At 37.8% G+C, this 24252-nt stretch overlaps 1 pseudogene; it reads left to right on the forward strand.

Moving 5' to 3' along the window:
* Positions 1-19829: 19829 nt before the first annotated feature.
* Positions 19830-22872, forward strand: LOC140856229 (dihydrolipoyllysine-residue acetyltransferase component 4 of pyruvate dehydrogenase complex, chloroplastic-like; annotated as a pseudogene).
* Positions 22873-24252: the final 1380 nt, after the last annotated feature.

Below are 24252 nucleotides of genomic sequence, written 5' to 3' on the forward strand. Positions count from 1 at the left end.
ATTTAATTAGGATTGACAGTTAAACCTTAAGTCACCTTGAGCATTTGGATCAAAGGCATGAATTATACGGTAACCATACGCCAGTAGGTTCTAGAAGGTTGCTTTGCAGTACTTTGATCCATCCGATCGTCGGGTCTTCATTGCTAGATGGTTACATCGATTAGTATAGAAAGTTATTCCTATGCTATCGATTTAGGTTCGAACCTATGAGATCACACGTATTAGAAGATTTGGTCAGATCTGATGGCTGAGGAGTCCAATTGTATTGTGACTCTGGTGAAGAGTCCTACTTGGACTAAGACTCTGTGAGAGAGTCCCACTGAGACTGAGACTCTACCATTTATAGAGAATTAATTAGTAATTAGATTACTAATTGACTCAATTTGATTGAGTAAAGAGCTTTGGAATAAGTCTAATTGAATTAGATTCAGTTCGACTCAGATTGGGATTGATATGATCAAATCCGATTACAAAAAAATTTGATCCTGATTTGATCAGGATTTGGACTCGGCTAATTCCTAATTGGACTAAGAATTTGATGAGATATTTAAATTTTTAATTGGATTAGATTCATTTCTATCAGTGGTTTCAATCCAAATTTGATTTGGATTAGAATTGAATTAGAAATGAAGAGTCCAAGTCAGACTAAGACTTTATCCTTATCTTTTGCTCCACATCTGGATCCATGCTATTTTCTCCATGCCTAATTAGATTTGGATTGTGATTTTTGGCATCATAAGAGAGGATCTAATAAGGGTGGTTGGTTATAGCTGATGAGTCATAATATTATCTCTTGCCTAATTTGAATACGATCTGAATTAGAGATAAGATGCAGACTAGGAAAAGAATTTTTCATATATAGTATATTGTTGGAGATATATTATTTTTTTTCTTATTTTTCTTGAGAAATCATTTGGTATGTGAGACTTTAATTTTTTTCTCCATATCTTAATAATTTTTTAAAATTTTTGGGGATGCCAAAAAGGGGTTTTGGCATTGATTCATGGCATCCTTTCTTGGAAAGTCTTAATTCCTAGTCTATAAAAAGGGGATCCCTCTCTTAGATGTCCCATGATCAGTCTCCTTATAGATTTTTTATTTTCAAAGCCTCTTCTCCTCCTCCTCTCTTCCTCCTCCAGATCTCCTATCACTTTGGAGTATCCAAGGTGCTTGTAGAAGAAGGAAGAGATCAGTTGTCAAAGTTATTCGCAGACCAGCATCTTTGAGCTCCTGATCTGCGCCAGTCTTCGTGTGGATTTTCTTATAGAGGCCAGATGACTTCGTATGGCTGTGAGTGACTTGAGGAACACCCTCTCCAACCATTGGATCAGAGGAGATTAAGATCAAAATTTATTTGATAACGATCTCTAACTTATTTTGATTCTTATGGTAGATCTAATAGTTAGATCTAGAATTTCAGCATCGATGAGATCGATGTGATTTTTATTTTCAGATTTAAAGCATATATTTTTCATATCAAAGATTCTATTGTGGTAGTCTAAGATTAGATCTTATATATATAATTAAGATTAAATTATTTAATCTATTATTTTTGCTGCATAAAATTTTTAATTGAATGTACTGCACTACCGTAAATTTCCTTCAAAATTGACTCTTTGCACCTCGACGAATTTCTTCTTGAGGTATTCGCATATGTTGTGAAACCACCGCTCTATATGCTTTGATTTTTGATGAGCCTTGGGCTCCTTAATGAGGGCAATGGTGCTGTTTTTGTCACAGTGCAATGCAATGATATCTGATGGCATGACACCCAACTCTGCAATGAATTTCTTGAACCAAAAGGCTTCCTTAGCAGCTTCAGAGGCGGTGATGTACTCGCCTTTCATAGTCAAATTTGCAATGATCGATTACTTGAAATATTTTCAGCTAACCACACCATCATTACACAAGAAGACATACCCCAATGTAGACTTTCTATCATCGACATTAGTCACGAAGTCTGAATCGGTGTATCCTTCAACTTTCAGCTTCAATCCTCCACCAAAGACCAACAATAAATTCTTAATCTTTCTTAAGTACTTAAGGATGTTTTTAACAGCAATCCAATGTTCTTCACCTGAATTCACCTGATATTTGCTTGTGACACTCATAGCAAGGGCTATATCAGGTGGTGTACATAACATGGCGTACATGAGGCTCCCTATTATCAAAGTATAAGGGATCTTGCTCATGCACTGGATCTCCTCAGGTGTCTCAGAGCACATTTTCTTAGAGAGATAAATGCCATGTCTAAGGGGCAAAAGACTCCTCTTGGATTTTTTCATGCTGAACCTCTTCAGCACTTCCTCTATGTACATTCACTGTGAGAGTCCTATCATCCTTTTAGATCTATTTCTATAGATCTTTATACCAAGAATGTAGGAAGCTTCTCCTAGATCTTTCATGGCAAACTCTTTTGACAACTATACTTTGACTGATGTCAGTATAGGAATATCATTTTCAATCAGGAGGATATCATCTACGTACAATACGAAAAATGTCATAGTGCTCTCACTGACCTTTTTGTACACACACGGCTCCTCATTTTTGATGAAATCAAATATTTTGATCATATCATTAAAGTGAGTGTTTCAAGTTCGAGATGCTTGCTTGAGTCCATATATAGACTTTTGCAGCTTGCAAACCTTGTGATCACTATCACTGGATGTGAAACCTAAAGGCTGCTCCATATGGATATCTTCTTCAAGATATCCGTTTAGGAAGGTAGTTTTCATATCCATCTGTCAAATTTCATAATCATGAAAGGCTGCTATGGCAAGCAGAGTATGGATGAATTTCAGCATAGCCACGGGCAAAAAAATTTCATGATAGTCAATGCCTTCACGTTGACTATACTCCTTCGTGACTAGCCTTACCTTATAGGTCTCTACCTTATGATCCAACTCAAATTTTCTTTTATAAATCTATTTACACCCAATAGGTACAATACCTTCAGGTGGATCTACTAAGGATCAAATTTAGTTGGAATGTATGGAGTCAATTTCTAACTTCATAGCTTCCATCCATTTCTTGGAGTCTATATCTAACATTAACTCATCATAAGTCTTAGGATTATTTCTAATGTCCCTATCTCCCACAAGGAATGCTTCCTTTAAATCCTCTATAAGAATATCTAAGTACCTTTCAGGAGGATGGAAGATCCTACTTGATCTACGAGGTGGAAAAGGTATCACATCTACTGGCTTATTACTGGGTTCAGGTACTTGGACTCAATGCTCTTCAGAGACTTTTCCTTCGAGCTCAATCTTCCTCCCACTACCTTCATCTTGGATAAACTCTTTTTCTAAGAAGACGGCATGATGGCTCACAATCACATTGTGATCCTCAGAAAAATAGAAGTAGTATCCTATAATTTTCTTAGGATATCCTATAAAGCAAGCCCTAAAGGACCTTGCCTCTAACTTGTCTGCCTGTTGTCGCTTGATATGGACCGGACATCCCTAAATCTTGAGGTACCCAAGAGTTGACTTCTTACCATACCATAAATCATATGGTGTGGTAGGAACGGATTTAGAGAGAATTCGATTCAAAAGATGAATCACAAAAAGTAATGCATATCCCCAGAGAAAGATAGAAAGGTCTGTGAAGCTCATCATGGACCGAACCATATCTAATAGGATCCGATTCCTCCTTTCAGATATCTCGTTAAGCTGAGGCATCCCTGAAGGTGTCCACAGTGAGACTATGCCATTATCCTTGATATAGGCCCAAAATTTTTCACTGAGGTATTCCCCTCCTCGATCTGATCGAAGAATCTTTATAAATTTTTTGATCTATTTTTCTACTTCATATCTGAACTCTATGAACTTTTCAAAGGCTTCAGACTTTTGATGCATTAGATACACAAACTCATACCATGAATAATCATCGGTAAAAGTTATGAAGTAGACATAGCCACCCCTAGCTTATACATCAAATGGATCACATATGTCAATGTGTATCAGGGCTAATATCTCAGTGGCCCTTACCCCTTATTCTATAAAGGATAGCTTGATCATTTTTTTTTAAGACATGATTCACAAATTGGATAAGACTCAGAAGTCAATGGTCTGAGAACATCATCTTTCTCCAGTTTGTTGAGTCTATCCTCTCCAATATGACCTAGCCTAAGGTGCCACAGATACTGTTGGCTAATCGTATCTTTGGATCTCTTAGATCTTATGGCATTCACTATTTACTCATTAATATTTACACTCACATCCATATGCAAATGATAAAGACTATCAATCAAGAAAGTACATGTAATAATTTTATTTTCAAAATAAATTGAACACATTCTTTATTGAAATAAAAATCATAATTATCATGTGCCAGCACAGAGATGGAAATCAAATTTTTACTGACTATAGGTACATAATATCAGTCTTTTAAAATTAAACTAAGTCCTAACGGTAATCATAGGGGGTAGGTCCTGATGGCCACAGCAATAATCCTTGCTCTATTGTCGACCCAAAGAGTGATCTCACCTTTCCTTAGCCTTCTCACTTCTTCAAGACCTTGCATAGAAGTACACAAATGAGCACTTGATCTAGAATCTAGAACCCAACTAGAAGAAGAGGAAATCATTAGATTAGTTTCAATAACGAGCATATCAGACATACCTTCAGAAGGTCTATCCTTTTTCTTGCTCTTGACAGTCATCTGGTAGGTCGGATAGTTCCTCCTCCAGTGGCTTTCGATGTTGCAATGAAAACACTTTTCCTTATTGTTAGCTTTCTTCGGAACCTCCTTTTTGGGCTTGGCCTCATTCTTTTGCTTCTTTGCAGGTTTTTTTTTTCTTTTAAAAGAAGACTTTTTTTGGAGGAAGCCCGCTCCATAGTCAGAATTGTACCCCTTGAACTCTTCAAGGTGCCCTCTGCTGTTACTAGCATATTCAATAACTCAGACAAAGTGCTATCGATTTTATTCATATGGTAGTTCATAATGAATTGCTATATGAATTAGGAAGAGACTGGAGGATCAGATCCTCCTGTAATTCCTTATGTTGCTCCTAGATTGATTTTGATGATTACAAAGCAGATTAAAGGGATACAAACAATTGAAAAAGTCCTTATGCTCTTCAAGGGCAAAATCGTAATTTTGCTAAAATCCTGATTTGATAGTACCATTTGGTAGAACAAATGATTTGAAATCTATTGGTGAAAATTTCATTGTGTTTGGACTAATATTTTTGAAGTTATGAAGGTTTAAAGTGCATGAGTCGACTCATGAGTCAACTCATGGCACTATGAGCTGAATGGCACGAAAAAAAATTCCCATGGCACGCTGGATTTTTTGGCTTGGCACGACCTGTGAGTCGACTCATGAGTCGACCCACAAGGCATGAGTCGACTCATGAGTCGACCCCTGCTGATTTGAACCGAAAAATTCAGAAATCAGATCTTCTGGTCTGTTGCAACAGAAGTCGACTCATGAGTCGACTCCTGAAGCATGAGTCGACTCATGAGTCGACCCCTGCGACGGGAAATGTCAGCAACGGCTATTTTTTTGCCCGTTTTAATTGCCATTTATGCTTCCTAAAAATCCTCTAACGGCTCTTTATCTGACTAAATTATTTTCTCTTGCTTCTAATGCTACAAAATGCTTTAAATGATGAAAGAAATTGCAGATTAAATAGCGGATCAAACGTGAAATCAAATGAAGAGAAGAAAAGAGAGGAAAAAGGGAAGAACAGAAGAGAGGATCCGAAATTTGCAAGAAAAAGCCTGAGATCAAAGAAATATCCATAGAGAAAAAGAGAGAGGATCCACAATATACCAGAGAGATTGTGAAAGAGAAAAGGAAGATCTTTCAAGGAGAGAATTCTTCACGCCTATCGTTTCAACCTTGATCTAGAGATCGTTCAAAGCTTTCAAGAGATCTTCAATCAACAATCAACCTCTTCTCAAGCGTTCAACCGTTCATTCATCTTGAGAAAATCTGAAAAAGGGGTTCTTCATTTGAGTAAAGCTTTTATTGTTATATTTGCTCATTTAAGGAGCTGTTTTTGTATTCATCTGTGCTCTAAATATTCTTACTCTTTGTGAGTTTTTGCTCTTGTTTTTGGAGGATTTCCAAAACAAGGAAAGGTTGATCCGAACCTGAAATCGGAGTGTTGTGGGTTGGCTTGTACCCGGGAAACAAGTGTTCTAGCTTGGGATAGCTAGGGTCGGAGTTTCCGACGTCCTGTATTCTAGCTTGGGATAGCTAGTGTCGGAGTTTCCGACGTTTTGTATTCGGGTTGAATACAAAGGATAGTGGATTAAAATTCCCAAGTGGGATCTTGGGGAGTGGACGTAGGTGCAAGGTTAGCACCGAACCACTATAAATCCTTGTGTTTGTGGTGTGCTTTATCGCTTTATCTTATTTATATCCTTGCAATACTGCTTTAGTTAATTAATATTGATTTAAAGCCATTATTTTGTTCTTCATAAGTTATCTGTTGGGCTTAAAATTTTTAGAAACCCAATTCACCCCCCCTCTTGGGTTGCATAGCTGGGCAACAAGTGGTATCAGAGCCAGTGCTCTAGCCCTTCTTTGATCTAACAATCAAAGAGCCAAAGATCTATGGCAACCCATGTTGGAACTTCTCTAGCCGAGGGGCAATCAACAAACCGACCTCCACTTTTCAATGGGTCTAATTACACCTATTGGAAAGCTCGGATAAAGATTTTCATACAAGCACTCGACTATGATATGTGGAGTATCATAGTGAATGGTCCTCACACACCCACCAAGATTATAGATGGTGAGGAGTCAACCAAACCCGAGAAAGAATGGGATGAGGTTGACAAGAAATTAGCACAATTAAATGCCAAAGCTATGAATGTTCTTTATTGTGCACTAGATGCTAGTGAATTTAATCGCATTTCTACTTGTGCATCTGCTAAAGAAATATGGAATAGGTTAGAAGTCACCCATGAGGGAACAAATCAAGTAAAAGAGTCTAAAATAAACATGCTTGTACATAAATATGAATTGTTCAAAATAGAGCATGATGAGTCCATAACTGCTATGTTTACTCGTTTTACTGATATAATCAATGGTTTAAAGAGTCTTGGCAAATCTTATACTAACAGTGAACTTGTAAGGAAGATTCTCAGGTCACTGCCAAGAACTTGGGAAGCCAAGGTGACTGCCATCCAAGAAGCAAAGGACTTGAACACTCTACCTCTAGAAGAGCTTCTTGGATCCTTGATGACTCATGAACTTAGCATGATGCAACATCAAGAGGATGAAATCAAAAAGAAAAGAACCATTGCCCTCAAATCCACAACTTCACCTGATTATGAAACAGATGACTCTGAAGATGAAGATCAGGATGAGGAGATGGCTCTCATCACCCGGAAATTCAAGAAGTTTCTAAGAAAAAGGAAACAGGGGATGAGAAAGAAATTTACAAAAGGGGATCAAAGCATAGAAAAGGAGAAAGATCAAACCCCTATATGCTACGAGTGCAAGAAGCCAGGACATTTCAGATCCGAATGTCCTCAATTGAAGAAAGGTCCAAAGAAATTCAAAAAGAAGGCAATGATGGTGACCTGGAGTGCGAGTGATGACTCAAGCTCCGACGAGGAAACCTCAACCGAACAAGCCAATCTGTGCCTGATGGCACATGAAAATGAGGTAACTTCTGAATCCACTAGTGAATTTACTTTTGAAGAATTGCATGAAGCTTTCTATGATTCAATTGATGAATTAAAGAAACTAGGGAAGAAAAACAAAGAGCTGAAATTGGAAAATCAGTCCTTAGTGAAACAAGCTGAAATTCTTTCAATTGAAAAATTCACATTGATTCAAGAAAATCAAAACTTTAAGGATGAAATTAACAAACTGAAATCTATAGTAGATAAGTTCACCTTAAGTTCAAACAAGCTAAATATGATCCTTGATAATCAGAAAGCTATATATGATAAGGCTGGACTTGGTTATAAACCCCTGAAGAAACAAAAATTTTTGAAGGATATTTATGCAAATTATTCAAGCAAAAAGCCTACAAATATTACTTGTTTTAAATGTGGAAGAATAGGACATAAATCATACACATGTCTTATTAACAAATATGCAAACACAAAGAAAATATGGGTTCCAAAAGGAACCATTCTGACTAACCTGAAAGGACCCAAGAAAGCTTGGGTACCTAAGACAGAAACTTGATCTGTGCTTGCAGGTGTGTCTAGCATCCCAAGAAGGAAACAGGAAATGGTATCTTGACAGCGGATGCTCGAGACACATGACTGGTGATGAATCACAATTCATCACGCTTGATGCTAAGGATGGAGGGATGGTCACCTTTGGAGATAATAGCAAAGGAAAGATCATCGGGATAGGTAACATTGGTATCACTCCCTCCAAATACATTGAGAATGTTTTACTTGTTAAAGGTTTAAAGCATAACTTACTTAGCATTAGTCAATTCTGTGATAAAGGGTATAAAGTAAGTTTTGAATCATCTGTATGCATTGTGACGAGTCCTATTAACGATGGCATTAAATTTATAGGACATAGGCATGGCAATGTTTATATGGTAGACTTGAATGATTTAACTAAATTAGACATGCAATGCCTAGTTTCCTTAAATGCTAAAATAAATGAGACTAGTTGGCTGTGGCATCGTAGACTTGCACATATTAGCATGCATTCTCTTTCAAAATTAATCAAAAAGGATTTAGTTCTCGGTTTGCCAAAATTAAATTTTGAAAAGGATAGAATTTGTGATGCATGCCAATTAGGTAAACAAACTAGAATATCATTTAAATCCAAAAACACTATTTCAACTTCTAGACCTTTAGAGCTCTTACATATGGATTTATTTGGACCAACTAAAACCACTAGTCTAGGAGGAAAACGATATGGATTTGTAATAATTGATGATTACTCTCGTTTTACTTGGGTTTTCTTCTTAGCTCTCAAAAATGAAACTTTTCAAATTTTCACGAAATTTCATCGAAAAGTCACTAATGAAAAAGGGTTTTCAATTCAAAATATTAGAAGTGATCATGGAACAGAATTTGAAAATCATGACTTTGAAAATTTTTGTGATGAAAATGGAATTGGCCACAACTTCTCTGCTCCTAGGACACCCCAACAAAATGGGGTAGTTGAAAGGAAAAATAGAACCTTAGAAGAAATGGCCCGTACCATGCTCTGTGAAAGCAACCTTCCAAAATATTTTTGGGCGGAAGCTATTAACACAGCATGTTACATTTTAAATCGTGCTTTAATAAGACAATTTTTAAAGAAAACCCCCTATGAACTTTGGAAAGGAAGAAAACCAAATATTGCCTATTTTCATGTTTTTGGTTGCCGATGTTTTGTATTAAATAATGGCAAAGAAAAACTTGGTAAATTTGATGCAAAATCAGATGAAGCAATCCTTCTAGGCTACTCCTCCACTAGTAAAGCATTTAGAGTGTTCAACAAAAGAACCTTAGTAGTTGAGGAGTCCATACATGTTGTCTTTGATGAATCTAACGATCTTCCTTCAAGGAAGAATAAGGGTGTTGATGATGCAGATCCACTAATAGAAGGTATGAAGGAGATCACTCTAAAAGATTCAGCAACTCCAGAAGACAAGGATCAAGAAGATGAACAAAATGAGAAAGGTGAAGAAATTCAGGAACAACCTCAAGGTACAAATGACTTACCCAAGGAATGGAGGTATGTTCACAACCACCCTAAGGAATTAATTATCGGAGATCCTATGCATGGGGTAAAAACACGTTCTTCACTTAGAGATGAACTTAATCATTGTGCTTTTGTATCTCAACTTGAACCTAAAACTTTTGAAGAAGCTGAAAATGATCATAACTGGATTAATGCTATGCAAGAAGAACTCAGTCAATTTGAAAGAAATAATGTTTGGACCTTAGTGAAAAGACCTAAAGATTATTCAATAATTGGCACTAAATGGGTCTTTAGAAACAAATTAGATGAGCATGGAAATGTAATTAGAAATAAAGCAAGACTGGTTGCTAAGGGATATAATCAAGAAGAAGGAATTGATTTTGATGAAACCTTTGCACCTGTTGCTAGATTAGAAGCCATTAGACTTCTACTTGCTTATGCTTGCTTTATGAAATTCAAACTATTTCAAATGGATGTTAAAAGTGCATTTTTAAATGGATATATTTCTGAAGAAGTATATGTAGAACAACCCCCTGGATTTGAAAATCATGCTTTTCCCAATCATGTCTTTAGATTAAATAAAGCTTTATATGGTCTAAAACAAGCACCTAGAGCATGGTATGAAAGGCTAAGCAAATTTCTACTAAATAATGGTTTCTCAAGAGGCAATGTGGATACAACTCTATTTATTAAAAGAAACCAAAATGATATGCTAATTATACAAATTTATGTTGATGACATAATTTTTGGGTCTACTAATGAATCCCTTTGTCAAGACTTTGCTAAGCTTATGCAGGGAGAGTTCGAGATGAGCATGATGGGAGAACTCACCTTCTTCCTCGGACTCCAAATCAAACAATCAAAAGAGGGAATCTCCATCACCCAAAGCAAGTACACCAAGGAACTACTCAAAAGATTTGGAATGGAGAACTGCAAACCAATTGGCACACCAATGAGTCCCTCATGTAAGCTTGACAAGGATGATGAAGGTAAAAGCGTAGACTTAAAATACTATAGAGGTATGATTGGCTCATTATTATATTTAACTGCAAGTAGGCCTGATATCATGTTTAGTGTTTGCTTATGTGCAAGATATCAATCTAATCCTAAGGAATCTCATTTGAATGCTGTTAAAAGAATCCTTAGATACTTAAATGGTACACAAATTATAGGGTTATGGTACTCTAAGGACTCACAAATTAATTTGTTAGGATATTCTGATGCTGATTTTGCTGGATGTAAATTAGATAGAAAAAGCACAAGTGGAACTTGCCAATTTCTTGGAGTTAACCTAATCTCATGGTTTAGCAAGAAACAAAATTCGGTAGCACTGTCTACGGCTGAGGCCGAATACATTGCAGCCGGAAGTTGTTGTGCTCAAATCTTGTGGATTAAGCAACAACTCGAAGATTTTGGAATCAAACTTAATGAAACACCAATAAAATGTGATAATACAAGTGCTATAAATCTATCTAAAAATCCAATACAACACTCAAGATCTAAACATATTGAGATAAGACATCATTTTATAAGAGAACATGTTCAAAACAAAAATATAATTCTTGAATATGTTTGCACTGAAAATCAATTAGCTGATATCTTTACAAAGGCCCTTAGTGAGGAAAGATTCTGTGAAATTAGGAGAAATCTAGGAATTCTAGATCCATTTGTCTGAAATTTCTCAATTTCCAAAGAATAGATGTCAAAATCTCTTAGAGCTCAATTTTCAACATCTATCCTGGTTCCAAAAGCTCAGTTTTATCACTCTAAAAACTTATCATTGAGCAAAATTCTTTCTCCCAAAATTTTGAATTTTTCTGGAATTTATTTGCATTTTTCCTGATTTTCTGAACTTCATGAGTCGACCCCCATGAGTCGACTCAATGGCAAACTTGTAAATCCCACCAACTTCCATCGGGTTCATTGTTTTTAAAACGGGAAACCTGTTTATGAGACGACTCATCTTCTCGTCGTCTTCCTTCCGAAAGCCGTCCTCTCCAAACTTCTGTTTTGCTCCAAATTCAAAGATTAATTTCGAGGCAATTCTCTCTCCTTCTCTCCACCAAAAATCGCCTCCTTGAAAAGGATTTTTCTGTGCTTTCTCGCAGTGTTTGGCGCGGGTGGAACGTGCCCTAGAACTTCACCGTTCATTCAAAATCCACTTCTTTTTTCCACCAAAATTCTTCTTTACTCTTTAGTGATCCCTCCTCCACTGAATTCAAGTCTTCTTGTCTGCTACCTTATTGGATATGGCTCCAAAGATGAAACTTCCCCAAAGAAGGAAATCAATCCGAGAGCCTGAGGAAATTGTCCGAAAGAAAAGGCATGCTCAGTCTTCCACTGTTCCCAATCCAGTTTCAGTACCTGCTCAAGGTCCCTCTCAACCCTCCATAAGCCCCAATGTAAATCTTCTTTCTGATAGAAAAGTAGAAACCGGGAAAAATATAGATTTTCGGTTCTTTGAGAAAGAAGGCTTTACTTTTACTACCAAGATCAAAAATCAAGGATGGGAACTTTATTGCTCTCTTAAGGAAGTCACCTATGTTGATCTAGTCAGAGAGTTCTACCAGAACCTAAATTATGGAAACGGATCTGTGACTTCAACTGTAAAGGGGATTGACATCTGTTTGGATTCTAGGATATTGGGAGAGATACTTCAGTTGCCTAGTGAAGGATACTCATATATGGAACTCCCAATTAAAGAAGAAGGGATCAGAATTATCTTAGGAGAAGATTTTTCAGGAAGTTTAAACAGATTGGAAGCAAAGCTACTGTCCATTGAGATGAGGGTCCTGCATCAGATTGTGACAAAACTATTCTTTCCTAGGAGTGGTAGACATGACTTACTATCTGGCAGAGATGTATGTGTCATGTTTCATATCATCACTCAGACCCCCTTAAACCTCCCTACACTTATGATAGAGGCCATGAGAGAAACTTTGAACAGATCCAAGGCACACTTGCCTTATGGTATGGCCCTTACTAGAGTTTTTAGGAGGTTTGGAGTTAGCTGTGAGGGGGAGACACCTACCAAGCTCTCACATGTGGACACTTTCAACCAACACAGCCTACACCGAATGGGAATTACAAAGACTGTTGGTGGTTGGATCAAGGGCTCTGAAGAAAGAGCTGAGGAGAGAGCTGAGGAAAGAGCTGAAGACAGAACTGAAGGCAGAGTAGAAGAAGAAGGTCCAACTTCTCCTGTACATGATTTCAGGGCAGCTTCACCAGATACCCAGTTCATTCATGATACTGAGGCTGGCCCTTCTGAGTTTACTAGGATGCCCACACCAGTGTATCAGCCAGAGAGCAGAGCACCTCATTCAGAGTTCAGACTGGCTGACGATCAGATCGAGCATATATCTCAGCGTGTGGCTTCTTTGTTGTCTAGCCAGTGGAGTAGTACTTCTTTTGCACCTGGAGCTACTTCTTCTGATCAGACCATTACTCCCCACATCTCCACTATATTTCAGATGATTTCAGATCAGTCCGTCAGGATACAGCAGCTTGAGGATACTGTCTGGAGACTTACTGGCAGAGTTCTTGACTTGCAGGGGCAAGTCCTTGCATTGGCCCATCCCCAGCCACAGGAGTCTACTATTGAGGTCACAGACCTCACTGCAGAGGCTGGAAGGCTCAGAGGAGCATTAGAAAGTGGATATGAGCTACTGAGGAAAGAGATCAGAGGATCGAATGAGCATGCTACCACCCAGTTCACTGCTCTACTTCAATCTGTTTCCAGAGCACTGAACGTACTTGATTCTATCAGACTCATGGTATCAGCCCTAGTATCTCAGCATTCTCAACCACCTAGTTCATCTCGTTCTCCTGCTCGTGCCATCACCTCCACTCGTGGCAGAGGCAGACGGGGTAGAGGACGCACTTCTGATCCATCATCTCCTCACCCTATATCTGATGACTCCGATCCATGATTTGTCTTGATCATTGACTTATCTTGATCTTTACTAGGTTCTAGGAGTTAGTATCTTGTTCTAGGATCTATACCTTGGGGCCATGTATTGACATTTAGCTGGTTGAATTTTATGTATTGAAACAATTATGATATAAATGGAATCATCTTTTACCTATATTTCTACCTCTTTGTAATGATTATATTTTGGTTATATTTCAATCTCCGATACATCTGTTGAAATATTATCTTCTCCTTATTGTTGTTTGCTATTGATAATTGCTATATTGAGGGGGAGCAAACATCTGTGAAAAACTCTAAAGAGGAAGAAATTAAAGAATATTTTCAGAAAAGGAAAAGAAAGAGTTAACTATGTTTGATGATGTCAAAAAGGGGGAGAAATTAAAATTAAACAAAAATTGAAATTAGACAAAAAGCAAAACCCTAAATTATGAGAAAATGGGGGAGAAATTAAATTAAAACAAATATTGAAGAAATTAAACAAATATTGGAGAAATTAGACAAAAACAAGGATTGCAAGATTAAACAAAACTTTGAGAAATTTTGCTATCGAAATTTGGTATCAGATAGAGAAATTTGGTATCAGACAGAACTTTAAATCCATCAAAAGCAAAATCATGAGTATAATGCAAATAAGTATCTTTTTTTATATATATGCTCTGATATTCAAACTTGCTTTTGAAATTTTACTCACCTTGAGACATCAATAAGAAATTTGTTTTACTCTGATTCATCCTACAATTTCTTTCAACTTGATCTGATACATGATAACATTTGATCCGATACAGTGTGAAGGTTTCTCTAAAATATTATAACATTTGCTCTAATACTGTATGAAATTTTCTCTGATACATTAAAATTTTCTTGCTCTGATACATTATAAAATCTTTTCTGATATCATTGTAAAAATTATTTTTGCTCTGATACATAGAAAAAGTTATTTATCTTCTCTTGCTCTGAAATATCTTGAACTCAAAATGATCTAATACCCTTTTCAAATCTTTAAGAAAATGGACAAACTATTTTTGCATTTATATTACATGCCAAAAGAATCATACTCTTTTCAAGCATATACACCCATAATGGATTCTTTTGAAATTAATGCTTTAACATAAATATTTTTGTTCATATGTTTTGTCATCATCAAAAAGGGGAGATTGTTGCTCCTAGATTGATTTTGATGATTACAAAGCAGATTAAAGGGATACAAACAATTGAAAAAGTCCTTATGCTCTTCAAGGGCAAAATCGTAATTTTGCTAAAATCCTGATTTGATAGTACCATTTGGTAGAACAAATGATTTGAAATCTATTGGTGAAAATTTCATTGTGTTTGGACTAATATTTTTGAAGTTATGAAGGTTTAAAGTGCATGAGTCGACTCATGAGTCAACTCATGGCACTATGAGCTGAATGGCACGAAAAAAAATTCCCATGGCACGCTGGATTTTTTGGCTTGGCACGACCTGTGAGTCGACTCATGAGTCGACCCACAAGGCATGAGTCGACTCATGAGTCGACCCCTGCTGATTTGAACCGAAAAATTCAGAAATCAGATCTTCTGGTCTGTTGCAACAGAAGTCGACTCATGAGTCGACTCCTGAAGCATGAGTCGACCCCTGCGACGGGAAATGTCAGCAACGGCTATTTTTTTGCCCATTTTAATTGCCATTTATGCTTCCTAAAAATCCTCTAACGGCTCTTTATCTGCCTAAATTGTTTTCTCTTGCTTCTAATGCTACAAAATGCTTTAAATGATGAAAGAAATTGCAGATTAAATAGCGGATCAAACGTGAAATCAAATGAAGAGAAGAAAAGAGAGGAAAAAGGGAAGAACAGAAGAGAGGATCCGAAATTTGCAAGAAAAAGCCTGAGATCAAAGAAATATCCATAGAGAAAAAGAGAGAGGATCCACAATATACCAGAGAGATTGTGAAAGAGAAAAGGAAGATCTTTCAAGGAGAGAATTCTTCACGCCTATCGTTTCAACCTTGATCTAGAGATCGTTCAAAGCTTTCAAGAGATCTTCAATCAACAATCAACCTCTTCTCAAGCGTTCAACCGTTCATTCATCTTGAGAAAATCTGAAAAAGGGGTTCTTCATTTGAGTAAAGCTTTTATTGTTATATTTGCTCATTTAAGGAGCTGTTTTTGTATTCATCTGTGCTCTAAATATTCTTACTCTTTGTGAGTTTTTGCTCTTGTTTTTGGAGGATTTCCAAAACAAGGAAAGGTTGATCCGAACCTGAAATCGGAGTGTTGTGGGTTGGCTTGTACCCGGAAAACAAGTGTTCTAGCTTGGGATAGCTAGGGTCGGAGTTTCCGATGTCCTGTATTCTAGCTTGGGATAGCTAGTGTCGGAGTTTCCGACGTTTTGTATTCGGGTTGAATACAAAGGATAGTGGATTAAAATTCCCAAGTGGGATCTTGGAGAGTGGACGTAGGTGCAAGGTTAGCACCGAACCACTATAAATCCTTGTGTTTGTGGTGTGCTTTATCGCTTTATCTTATTTATATCCTTGCAATACTGCTTTAGTTAATTAATATTGATTTAAAGCCATTATTTTGTTCTTCATAAGTTATCTGTTGGGCTTAAAATTTTTAGAAACCCAATTCACCCCCCCTCTTGGGTTGCATAGCTGGGCAACACCTTATCCATGTTTATACTGAGCTTCTAAAGCTCCTCAATATCTTTGATCATTGTCAAACAATGATCATTAATAGACTGCCCATCATGCATCTTCACTTTGAAAAGTCTTCGGTAGACCTCAAAGCAAGCTGTGTGATTCTGCTCACCATACAACTCTTGCAGATGAGTCAGCATCTCTTTGGCAGTCTTCATGTCTTCATGCTATTGTTGAAGATCATTGAACCTGGATGCTAATATGTAACACTTTGCCTTGTTATCTTCATCCATCCACTTTTTAAGTGTGGCTCGTTGATCAGGGGATGGACGAGCAGGTAACATAGGCACATCCTGGTCAACGACATGGGTGAGTTTCTCAGAGCTAAGAATGATTCTCAGATTCTGGAGTCAGTCTTTATAGTTGGTACCGATCAATCTATTGGTATCGAGGATACGAGCTAAAGGGTTGGAACTCGATATGATTATCTACAGAGAGAATAGTTTCTAGTTAGATATTTTACTTATAAAATTATTTATTTTAAAAATTTTAAAAATAAAATAAAAGCTCCCACTATTTTCTTGAATCTCCCACACTCCTCGGATGAAGAAATAAAAATCTATACGCGATAGATTTCAAGTGGTACTGTGGTCCCATTAATCTATACACACCTCACCTAACAGTTATTGATGAGTATGGATCAATAAGTGGATAACACTTTGTCCATTACTTCACTAAGCAAGATACAGTGGACTTGATCTTTAAGTCCTTGGCTTCACCTAACAGTTATTGGCACATTTCTTAGTTAAGTCATATCCATCATTCACCAGAGGGTGCAAAGCTATTATTGGGACTCTCACTTAATAGTTATTGGGTCCAACCCCATCTCTATCATGAGACATCAAATGTCAATAGAGTGGTTATACCTTTCTGATGCAATCGAACTACTGTATCAGTCGAGAACGATCAACGTCAAGAAGGCACCCGCATCTCTACAACGATGAAAGATCTCTAGACTTAATATTTAGTGAGGAGATTTAGGTTTAGATCTCTTCTAAATCAGTAGATTTGACATCCGACTGATCAAATTTAGGTCAACACATCAACATGTCTAACCAGCCTAGTCAGCATGGGTGAACTCGAGTCAACAAGTAACCTAACACGAAACTAAATCTTCCAAGATGGTCCGATAAGTTAAGATGTGTGGGGGTCCTCCCATTGCTTTCCTTAAACACCAATAAAAATTGATCAGGTCAGACAATAGAACTAATTAAATAACCACCATCTAAATACTTATCTTAGACATCAAATTGGTTGATTAGAATCGATCAGGTTAACCTATTGAAATGGATCCGAACAACTGAGCCAAATTCGATCTTGAGTATATCAACTCACATCAAAATATGAATCGATGCAATCAACTATAACTAAACTCGACTTTGAGCCCCTTTGACGTAATCCTAATCAGCCATTGATTAGGTTCAATCAACTACTCAAAATCAAAAATGGATTCTAGTCTGATCTAATCAATTTGATCCTAATTGTAGTTTGATCATTAGACAAAATTTGTTCAACCCATACCCACATGCAACAACATAATTTCAGATCTAAAATAATTTTTAGATTATATTTTATTGCATACATTAGTGGCTTATGATCTTGAAACTGTTTTAGATCTAAACTTAATATCATATATCACATATATGAAGTTTCAGATCTAAATTAAACATGCATCACATATACATCAAATTTTAGATCTAAAGCTAAAATTATACATATTAATATATATAAAAATATATTTAAAATAATAATTAAAATATTTTAAAAATATTTTTTTAAAATTGATTCACATCAAACTAGGATAACCTTTTCAATATGGGGGTAAACTCTATACCAGGACAACCTTATATTAGTTTGATGTGAATTTTTAATCATTCTAACTTCAGATCTAAAACTAAAATTAGACATATCACATATATAAATTTTTAGATTTAAAATATTGATCTAATTGCTTTGAAAATAATTTTTAAAATCGATCAATCTTTGTGCTAGGATAACCTTTATAATATAGAGGGTAACCCTATACCAGAACTATCTTATATCAGCACAAGATCAATTTTGAATCAATAAAATTTTTAGATTTAAGATAAAATTAGATCATATGTGTCTTTTAAAATTAGTGGCTCTGATACCACTGTTAGAAAGTTGGATAGGCAATATGTGTAGATTTCAAAAACTTTACAATTACAGTGAAAAAATAATCGAGTTAAACCCTTTAATCTCATATGCATAAGATCATATCTAATCCTACCCAAGTTCAGGAGAAAAGATATATATATAATTTAAAAATAAAAGTATGAGATCAAATCTCAATATCTTAGCACGGGTAGAAATTCACCGCAATCGATGATCACAGATTCAAGGTTCTCGAGTCGCACACGTGTTCGACCTCTATGGATATCCATCGAGATCAATCTTGAATTGATCTTCTCATAGTAGATCCTTCTTCTTCAAGTAGGATCTCAACCTTTAAAATCTTGATCAAAACTTTGATTTAGACTGCAAATCAACTCCTTGATCTACAACCTTTTCTCTTCGTTCCTCGCTCGAGATGAAGACTCCTCAACTCTTGACGTGTGGAAAGGTGGGATGCCCAACCTTTGGGTGTGGGAAAGAGAAGAGGAGAAGGGGAGGTGTGGAGAAGGAGAGAGGATGTTTTGGTTTCACAAAATTGTACTACTTCAAATCCTAAGAGACCTTCTCTTTAAATAGACTCTACCTGATCCAAAACAGAAATCAATTAACTTAAAATGGTACATCCTTATCTCATAAGAAACTCTATCTTTTTAATCTAATTTTTTTCAATAAAATCAGACTTAATTGGTATGTTATCATCCTCCTTCGACAAGTACATGGGGCACCCCAGTCAGATAAGATAATCTGAGTGGGCACCTTATGTCATGAAGGGCAGGTAGATGGGGCACCAACACTTAGCACCCCTTAGGATTTTTTGACACATGAGAGGGGGCGTGGCCCTCTCTCTCTCTCCTCCATGCCATGCCACAGGAGGGGGTGGCCCCTCTTACATTATCCATGGGATTGGCACCCCATAGTCCTGCCAAAAAGGGAGATAGGCGCCACCTATTCTTTTCGACTATTCCACACACCACTTAGAGAGATAGGCGCCACCTATTCTTTTCGACTATTCCACACACCACTACTGATATAAATTAACTTAAGCATTGATGGATCCTCCATCGAAAAATCCTTAACAACTAGACTTCCTTTGTGTTTGGTGTTTTAAGATGCTTGCAGAGGTCGAAGTGCGGATCCGATCCTTTTCGACTGCTCCAAAATTTTGAGCTAATTTTCAGAGTCTTTGAATCACCATCCACTATCTCTTGTTGTCCGCTTCATTCTTTGACCTGAACTAGATCGATCTGCCATCATAAAATTATTCATTTTATTTTTTGATATTTTCTGATGTTTATGTTTCATAGTATTAAAATATCAATAAATTTCAAATATTTTTTATGATATTTGTATTTTTAAAATTTTTCAAAATTAAATAATTTATTTTTATAAACTTTATTTTATATATATATATTTTTAAATACATATTTTATATGTGTTCAATTCAAGGATCATTTCTCGGCACCATGCACATGACGCATGCTTTTGCCCACTCCATCCGCAGTGTTCGATTCCAAATCTATTCTCCGCAGTCCCAGGATGATAAACTTCCGCACCTGCGTCGATACAATCAATGAAACCCCCCTACTAACAAACGAAAGCTCTCCCCTCGTCTTCTCCGCCGCCCTCTTGAACCCCTCTCCCTTTTCATCCAAAGCCAACTCCAAGCAGCCAGCCTGCTCCAATTTCCGAACTTCCCTTAGCCCAGCCTCCTCGCATTCCACAACACCCACCCCCCGCGCCCCGAAGCCGAAACCAGCAGCCATGGCGGCCAACTCCTCCGCCGCCCCCTTCCTCTCCTTCTCCTCCTCCCTCTCCTGCCCCTCCCCCAGTCGCCGGCCTCCTCCCCCTCCCCGTCCGCCGCGGCTCGCCGCCCCTCCGCCGCCGGATCCCGGCCGTCCAGGCCAAGATCCGGGAGATCTTCATGCCGGCCCTCAGCTCCACCATGACGGAGGGTAAGATCGTGTCCTGGGTCAAGGCCGAGGGCGACCGCCTCTCCAAAGGCGAAAGCGTTGTCGTCGTCGAGTCCGACAAGGCCGACATGGACGTCGAGACCTTCTACGACGGCATCCTCGCCGCCATCGTCGTCCCCGAAGGCGAGACGGCCCCCGTCGGTGCCCCCATCGGCCTCCTTGCCGAGTCCGAGGATGAGGTCCCCCTCGCCAAGGCCCAGGCCCAGTCCCAGTCGCAGGTCCAGTCCCACTCCTCTTCTCCTCCTTCTCCCCCTCCTCCTTCCGATCCCACCCTTCCCCAGCTCCGACGGCAGCGGTGAAACCGGAGGCGGAGGGCCCGAGGAAGGCCGTGGCCACGCCCTATGCCAAGAAGCTCGCCAAGCAGCATAGGGTGGACATCGAGAAGGTGGTCGGGACCGGGCCTCACGGGAGGATTACTCCTGCCGATGTCGAGGCTGCTGCTGGGATCCCGCCCAAGAAGCCTATTGCTCCGGCTCCAACTTCAGCTCCTGCTGCGACTCCAGTTACTCCATCACCAGCTCCAACTACTGCCACCAAAGCTTCTGCGGCTCCTTTGCCACCAATTCCGGGTTCGACTGTTGTTCCCTTCACCACTATGCAGACAGCTGTGTCCAAGAATATGGTGGAGAGCCTCTCAGTGCCTACCTTCCGTGTAGGTTATCCTGTGATGACCGATGCCCTTGATGCTCTCTATGAAAAGGTATATTTTTTGGTCATTTTTTATGTTCTCTTACTTTGTTTTCCATGTTTCATCAATCGAGAATTTAATTTAATTATTTCACCGATTGTTCACGATGACATCTTCGAATCTTGATTCCTCTTCCATATAGTTGTGGTTTAAATTTGTAATTCAATTGATCTTATACTTAAAAATATAATTTATTCTTTTCTTCTAGTATCAATTTGGTTTTGTAAAATTGCTTACTGTTGTTGGCAATGCTTATAGATCAAGTCGAAGGGAGTCACTATGACCGTACTGTTGGCCAAGGCTGCAGCAATGGCACTCGCGCAGCATCCAGTCATCAATGCCACTGCAAGGATGGGAAGAGTTTCACTTACAATAGCAGCATTAACATTGCAGTGGCGGTAGCAATTGATGGTGGACTATTACTCCTGTTCTCCAAGACGCAGATAAGGTCCACAAATATGATTTATAAAGTGACTGTTGCATAACTTTCTTTTGTAAATTGTACAACTAATTAAATATTATCTCCATGCAGTTGGATATTTACCTTCTGTCTCAAAGATGGAAGGAGCTTGTAAGCAAGGCTCGTTCTAAACAGCTTTTGCCCAATGAGTACAATTTAGGTTTGCATCTGATTATGTCTCTTGAGCTTGATATCTTAGCTCTGTATGGATGGTCACTGCTAATTGAGTTGTGATGCTTTCCAGGAACATTTACTTTATCAAATTTGGGTATGTTTGGCGTGGACAGGTTTGATGCTATCCTTCCTCCGGTCAGGTGGGTTTTATAGTCATGACTCAGTTGTTACGATGTGTGTCTTGGCTGGCACTGTACTAACTTGATTCACTTATATGCAGGGAGCTATCATGGCTGTGGGAGCTTCAAAACCCACTGTTGTTGCTGATGGAGATGGTTTTTTTACTATTAAGAATAAATGCTGGTAAGTTCAGTTTGCTTTTTAGTGCGCTATTTGCATCAATACTTTGATAGGGGTATGTTCAGGCTACGGAACACAGAATACCATCAATTGCTCTCCAGTTTCAGAAGTAACTAATTCATCTGCATTGCAAAGACATAGTAATTTTCAGTTCTCATTTTTTTTTACAATTCAATTTTACATGAATAAAGTTGGTTTTTCATTATTTCTTTACCTCTCACTTGATAGCGGATGTAAGTAGGTCAGATTTTGGTTGGTTACATTAATATCCCAACCTAGAAAATAAACTAATTGATTTCAGGATGCACAAGTGGATACAACCGCCTTATTGTTTTCCATTATGCTTTTCCATGATGCCCTTATTTTCAACCTAAACAATCCTGTAGGCTGCAGTTGGCATCATTTTTAGTTTTCTTTCTTCAAAAAAAAAATTTGGAAACAAGAAATCTGTTTTCATTTATTTTTAGATTTCTGACAATAGATACCATATTTAGTATCACTATTTTTCTTAACACTAGTTGCTGCCCACTCCTCCACCCACCCTCCTCCTATCCGCCACCTCTCCTCTGCCGCTCCACCCACCTGCTCCCACCTCATCCCCCTCTCCTTATTCTCTGCATGCTCTTACCACTTCACCTCCGTCTTCTCCTTCTTCTCTACCCCGCCTCCTCCTCCAACCCCATCTCCTCCATCCCCATCTTCTCCTCCTCATCCACTACCTTCTCCACCCTTGCCTCCTCTCCTCCACCCCCCCCCCCACATGTTTGCTTCCCTACCCTTATCTCTCTCTCGGCTAGGGATAGATTGAGGGATAGCAAATGGTGGTGGTGGCGGACAAGTCAACATTGGACAACATGTGATGTCAATCCAAGTGTGGGCTATGGTGACCTCAAGCCACCATAGGCAGAGATTAGAGGGAGATTGAGCGAAGGGCATGGGAAGGGTGAAAACCCACTTTTAGAAAAAAAATCAAAGTGAAAACTTTTTCCTTCTATTTTTTTGAAAAAAGTAAAAATTGTTTTAAAGAAAAGAAACATGATAACCAAATATATTTTTGCATTAGATTCTATCTTTTTCTTTTTATTTGTTTAAACAGAAAAGGTGGTACCAAACAGGGCCTGTAGGTTTGAAGGTATTTATTTTATGACCCAAATCATTTGACTCCACTAGAAATAGGTCATCACGACCTTTTATATAACTTATTGGTTCCAATTATCTAATTCTAATAAAAAAGATGTTATTATTTAAATTGACATGCTTAGTGGAAAGGTGAAGTACATATTTTTCATAAATTTGTATTTCAACATATTTTCACATATATGGATTTCAATGGACAGATTATTATATATAGAATGTTGGGCAATATAAAAGGGTCCAAATATGTGCAACGAGCGTGGTGGAGGTGGACACATTAAGGTGAATGAGCGGAAATAATAGGAAGGACAGGTTAAGGAATGAATGTTAAATTTGGATCTTTGTTGTCCGTGCATATCATGTTACCCCTATTTTTTAGCTACTAGGTGTGCATTTTTAACAAAGTTATTACATTTCTTTAGGTTCTTTCTACGTTTATAATCATGATGTAATTCATGATTTGCATTTTCCATTTACATAGAAAATTGCCATATTTGATTGAACTAACTACAAGAAATGTTATTGGTGTGCAACTCTTTTTCTTAAGTTTCCTTTTTTCCTTGGATTGAGGTGGTATAGATTTTCTTTTTCCTTGGATTGAAGTGGTAAGATTTTCTCAGATTGGATATTTTGGATCCACAACTTTGTGTATTCTTAAGGAAGCCACATGTTCTTGATGCTTTTCAAATTAGCCTATTAGCAAGGAGCAAATTGGTAGATCAGTTGTTGGAATTTGTAGTGTCCTTTGAAGATGAGTTCATTTAGATTTTTCTTTTAAAAATATTTTCTATATTTTCATGGTGCAATATGGAGTGTTTAACATGCCATAAAAAGATAATAATTTTGGAGCATTATCTTATGGAGATTGAATGTTGAGTTTATGAGAACATGGATAAATCTGATTGATTCTCATAAGGCTTTTGGATGGGTTTTAACTTTTAACCACCTTTACTAAATAGCTCACACCCTTTTCAACATCAATGGAATTTACATTTTTCAACTGCATTTTAGTTATATCAGATTCTCATAAAACATGTTCAAATAATGGCAAGTTTTCTTCTCTTAGTGCTTGCATCAAATTCCTTGACAGAGCACTCCTATGAACACATCTAAGAGTGTGACACTTTTGGCTAATCTTAAGCATGATAC

Source organism: Elaeis guineensis, chromosome 3 (assembly GCF_000442705.2).
Source record: "Elaeis guineensis isolate ETL-2024a chromosome 3, EG11, whole genome shotgun sequence".
In the NCBI taxonomy this organism is placed as follows: Eukaryota; Viridiplantae; Streptophyta; class Magnoliopsida; order Arecales; family Arecaceae; genus Elaeis; species Elaeis guineensis.